This window comes from Oryx dammah, unplaced genomic scaffold (assembly GCF_014754425.2).
Source record: "Oryx dammah isolate SB20612 unplaced genomic scaffold, SCBI_Odam_1.1 HiC_scaffold_11, whole genome shotgun sequence".
In the NCBI taxonomy this organism is placed as follows: domain Eukaryota; kingdom Metazoa; phylum Chordata; class Mammalia; order Artiodactyla; family Bovidae; genus Oryx; species Oryx dammah.
Window position 1 is genome coordinate 26,059,840 of NW_024070195.1, and position 6,070 is coordinate 26,065,909.

Below are 6,070 nucleotides of genomic sequence, written 5' to 3' on the forward strand. Positions count from 1 at the left end.
GGAAAATAAAAGAGCAATGTGATGGATGGTGATGGGGCAATGGTTAACTCTAAAGGAGTGGTCAGAGCAGACTAAGACCTTACTGACCAGAAAAAAACAGTATGAGAAGACCCAGGGTAACAGGATCTGAACAAGAGGGACCAGGGCCTTGGTCAGGAACAACTTTGGTGGACTTCAGGCACAGCAGGCAGGCAAGCATGGTGGGAGGCATGGTGAGAAACTATGAAAGATGAGGTCAGAGAGGTAGGCATGAGCGTATCTGTTATCTCCTGCTACATAACAAATCACCCCAAAGTTTAGTGAAGTCAAGCTGACCAGTTATTACCCAAGACAATTTATGAGGGTCAGGGATCTGGGAGCAACTTAGTTGGGTTGTTCTGGATTGGGGTCTCCCAGGAGGCTGTAGTCAAGCCCTCAGCAGGGTCTGCACTCATCTGAAAGCTTGACTGGGGATGGGGGATCCACTGCCAACATGGTTCACTCTCCCAGCTGCTGGAAAAGACCTCCTTGTCCACCTCTTCATGGGGCTGCTTGAGTGTCCTCATGATGGATCCACTAACTTCGCCCAGAGTAAGCAGTCCAGGAGAGACCAAGACGGAAACAGCAAGACCTATGACCTGGCATCGCAAGTCATGGTTCCAAGGACAGTGATAGATTGAGGAGACGGCCTCGAAGGGACGGGGCCAGCCAAGGAGTCTGAGGAGGAGGCGTCTGTGAGGCAGGGAAGTGTGGCATCACACAGCTGGAAACTGAAGACGGCAGCGGGGTGCTGAGACAGACGTCTGACGGTGGGGTCGAGGCGGGGGGCAGGTTCTCATGGAAAGTTTGATATAGAGATGGCAGCCACTGACAGCCCTTTTGAGAAGGTTTGCGCCGCAAAAGGCAGATGAGTGGAATCATAGAGATCTAGGACAGAAAGGGAGGGTTAGGCTCAGTTCTATTTGTAATTGCGGGAAGTCACCCAAGAACAGCAGAAGCGGGTGTCGCAGCCACAGAGCTTCCTAAAGCCCTAGGATGCCAGACCCCAGGGAGTGTAAGTGCGCCACCTAGTGTTCGGCCATGGCATCCGCCGGACTCACTGCTCAGAGTAGGTGGGGCCTCTTCAGGCGAGAGCAATCTGCTTGCTGGAACAGAAAAATTGCTTTTTCTGAAGCTTGTGCTCTGGGACAACCCAGAGTGGGTAGGGTGAGGAGGGAGGTGGGAGGGGGGTTCAGGATGAGGGGGGAACATATGTATACCTGTGGCCGATTCATGTTGATGTACAGCAAAAACCATCATAATATTGTAATTATCCTCTAATTAGAATAAATAAATAAAAATTTTAAACAATCGTACATCCACATAAACTGCTCCCAAGAGAAACTAAAACTGCTGATGGAAGGCTAAGTTGGAGCGTTCTCCTTTTTTCCCCTTGACACTTTTCTTATGCCCTCATCTCTTCACCTTCTTCCATCAGTCCATCTATTCCACGTCCTTTTCCATCCTCCGTTTCTATGATACAAATCAGAGTGATCCTTCCACAAGCCGAGGAACCCTGAGAACTACTGGCAGCGACAGGAGCTAGAAGAGCGTCATGGAACGGATTCTTCCCCAGAGCTTTCAAAAGGCACCAACCTGTCCACACCTTGATTTCAGGCCTCCAGAGGGAATAAATTTCTGTTGTTTAAAGCCACCCAGTGTGTGGTCATCTGTTACAATGGCCACAGAAAGCTAACACAACTACTTTGCAATGAACAAGAATGAATACACACAACAACATAGTCGGATTTCAAAATGATACACTGAGTGGAAGAAACTACACCAAAAAAAAAAACAAACCACTTGTATGATTCTACTTATATACAATTCTGGAAAATGCAAACTAGTTTATCTTGACAAGAAAGTAACACATAGTAGGGGAGGAGCAGGGGGAAGCGAGTCCAAGGGCATAGGACACACAATGTTCACCATATTGACTATGATTCTTTCATGGGTGTATACCTGTCAACACTTGGACTTCCCTGGTAGCTCAGATGGTAAAGAATCTGCCTGCAAGGTGGGAGACCAGGGTTGGATTCCTGGGTCAGGAAGACCCCTGGGAGAAGGGAATGGCAACCCACTGCAGTATTCTTGCCTGGAGAATTTCATAGACAGAAGAGCCTGGCAGGCTACAGTCCATGAGTCACAAAGAGTCGGACTCGACTGAGTGACTAACACACACACGTATCCAACTGTACACTTAAATTATGTGCCATTTATTATAAGGCAGTTAAACCCCCAAATATGATGCTAAGACTAAAGGAGGCAAGCAAAACCCCACAAATCTATCCTGTGATGGTCATTCTGGACGATTCCTCTCTTCCCGCCCCCCCCCCCCGCAGGCTGACTCTCTCTTCTGGGAAGTTGTCGTCTAATTACAGTCAGGCTTTGGTCTCCTGTCCTGCTCCCCTTAGCCATCTATACCTCTGCCCCTCAAAACCAACAGCAAAAACAAGCACTCCAAAACAAATCCAAAAAGTCCTCTTTCATCCCTGGCTGGTTTTCCCTTTGGTATTTCCTTCCCTCTCTGCTGTCACTTCCAAAACTCAAGTAGTCTTTGCGTTGACTTGACGTCTCTCCAAAGTCTTGAGCTTTGGTTTCTTACCGAATGAACTAATCACCATATTAGTTCTAATAGTTCAAAAGTCTTGCCTGATATCTATCCTCTGATTTCTTTACTGCAAATCCAAGCCCCGTCTCCTCTTCTATCAGCAACCTTCTGCCAGACCCCCGCCCTCCCTCACTCTAGCATTCATGTTGTCCATACCGCTCATGTTAGTTTCGTGATTCACACGCCTTCCTTGCCAACATGCTGTCACACTCATCCCACCCAATCCTGCTTCATTTCAAAAGGTCAGAATTTTCACAAAATAAATAACACATTATCAGTGACAGCCCTCCTCCATCCGGAGCTCAGGCTTGTGAATAAGGCTCTGAAAAGGCTCCAGTCAGTGTCTGACGTTGGGCAGAAATGCAGTGTGTGGCAGGGCAACCTGGATGAGACCCAGGAGCGGCATGATAGGGATGTGAAGCAAATCAAACAGAGTCTGTCCCAGAGACGAGGACAGAGGGGGAGGAGACGGGCAGAGTTCTGCTTTTTCTTTTCCTGCTTTAACAAAGTATAATTGACAAATAAAATTGTACAGTATTTTAAAAATGTTTGATATACATCATGAAATGATTGCCCCCACCAAATTAACACATCCATCATCACCTTACATATTTACTTTTAAAAAATACAATATAATGTTACCATGGAGAAGGAAATGGCAACCCACTCCAGTATTCTTGCCTGGAGAATTTCATGGACAGAGGAACCTGGTGGGCTAGAGTCCATGGGGCTGCAAAGAGTCAGACACGACTGAGAAGCTTACACACATGTTACCAACTAGGGTCACCATTATACATCAGATCCTCAAAACTTATTTATCCTATAACTGAAAGTTTGTACCCTTTGCCCAATGAGAGCTCTACTTTTATTTTTTTTGTTGTTATTATGTATTTATTTATTTGGCTGTGCTGGGTCTTAGTTGTGGTGTGTGGAATCTAGTTCCCTGACCAGGAATCGAGCCCAGACCCCCTACACTGGGAATGTGGCATCTCAGCCACTGGACCACCAGGGAAGGCCAGAGAGCTCTACTTTAGGTGGGTGATGAGGGAAGGCCACTCTGGTGAAGTGACATTTAAACTGAGACACAATGTAAGAAAGAAGCAGACACGCAAGGAGTTGGGCAAGACAGTTCCAGATGGACACACCAGAATTTTCAAAGCCCTGGAGTGGAAAGCAGTGTCTGGCACCCCAAGCCAAAGGAGGCATGCCTGGAGGGTAGTGGGTGGCTTCCGGCATGAGAAAGAAAGAGTTAGTTGCTCAGTCATGTCCAACTCTTTGCGACCCCGTGGGCTGTAGCCCACCAGACTCCTTTATCCATTGAATTCCCCAGGCAAGAATACTGGAGTGGGTTTAGCCATATCCTTCTCCAGAGGGTCTTCCCGACCCAGGGACTGAACCCGGTTATCTTGCATTGCAGGCAGATTCTTTACCATCTGAGCCACTTGTAGAATGAGAAGGGGTGACAGATGGCAGATGACATGCTCCTTCAGTCCTGTCAAGGAATTTGGATCTTATTCTAAATGAAGTGAGAATCCAATGTCTGGCTTTCTTCCATAAGCTTTTGCCAGATGATACAGTATTTTGGGAGGTATAATTTCACACTGTAGCTATTTGAAAGCATAGCTTGAACTGAAGAAGAAAAAACTCATCTGCTTCTGCACCAAAAAAAAGGATGAAGAGAAAACTGAAAACCAGTCAGAGTGTGGATTTGCCAACTCAACTAGACTCGTTAGCTTTCTGGAGTTTCATGGATAAGTATGCTGGCATAATTTGTAAAACTTGTAAAATAAATGAATTGTAAATGTATTCAAAGGATGGGGGCCGGGAATTCCCTGGCAATCCAGTGGTTGAGATTCCACGCTTTTGTGCTTCCAATGCAGAGGACATGGGTTCAATCTCTGTTGGGAACTAAGATCCCACATGCTGCAAAGCGACAAAAAGAAATAAATAAATAACAGCATAAGAAAATGACTTTGATCTCAGGGGATTATTAAGAACTTACTTAGGGAGCAGTTGTACAAAACTCTTTATATGATACCCAAACAAAAAGCACTTTTTATCACTGATTCTTTAAATATTAAGCTGTGAATGAATGACTCAGTGTTTTTAAATAAGTGTCCAAGAAAAAAAAGAAAAAAAAAAAGTGTCCAAAGTCTATGGTAACTGGTTGTTGATACTGAGCTTATCCAAGGTGGTGCAAACAGTGATTTTAACAAAGGAAGGAAGGGAGGGAGGGAAGGAAAAAAGGGACACAATGCTTTTCATCTCTTTCTTATCAGCCAAGTACTGTGTTTAACTGTGTCTCAAGAATGTTAAGAAACAGGCAACTGTTTCTTAATGTTAAGGAACAGTAAAAAAAAAATACTGCTTAGTATAAAAAATAGCATTTAACTTGTCATTTATTCTTCTGATGATCTAATTTTTTCAAATCGGGGAAGGGCTAAATCTAAGCTATGTGATGCTGTTCCTGGGTCTTCTGATTTCCTCATGGTTTTTATTTTCAGTGTTGGCACCATCCGAGCCAGCCAGGATTAGAAGAAAGTTCCTAGTCAATATTCACCTTCTGTGCCCAAATTTCCCTTACGATGTGAGTCATAGCAAATTTTCAGAAGTTGAATCATCATGCTCTAGCATATACAACTTTGCCAAAACAGCTGCACTTTATCTTTGAAGCCCCTGCAGATAGTAAGCCCTCACATAGTAAGCCTGTAAGCACATTGAAAAATTGAGAAAAACACATCATTTTTTAAAAACAAAGTTCTGCTGGGAAAACTTTTCTGTGTAATCTGGAGAAAGTCAATCTTAATATACCAGAAAACTCTTTTGACGGTATCTATTTGGACTTCTGATGCATCCCAGGATGTTTCATGGCCCCACCCAGACTGCACCCATGGGCCTGGCGGGGTTCACAGCTACCCTCTCACCTCTTCCCCAGCTGCCCGCAAGGCCTAACAAGGTAACAAGAATGGCCCCATTGGAATTTTAGACTGGGCTCCACTCGGGAGCTTCTGGAGGCTTGCCAAACCAGACAGCAAAAAATTAGCCTGCAGTTCCTGACATGAGAAATTTTAGGAGAAATTGAAATCAGGAACATATGCTTTTTTTTTTTTTCTTCAAGTCACACTTCATAAAAGTCACAAGTAATCTTTAAATTTAGGGGAAAATGCTTTGGGGGAAGCTTTGGTTTATTTTGGTTACCCCTATCTGTATTCTTGTATTTGTTATTAATTTTGGAACATGGCTTCTTCCTATCAAAAGTAGTTAAATACAAATGAAACATTTGCTAAGATATGAGTATCCAGAAGGTGGTGGGCTTGGAGAGAAGAGATCCCAGCCCTGGTCCTTACCACCCTTTAGCTTAGGGACTTTAGGAAAATCACTTAATGTCTCTGGGCTTCCCAAGAATCAAACAAAGGCTTGTAGAAGAGCACCAAGGTGATT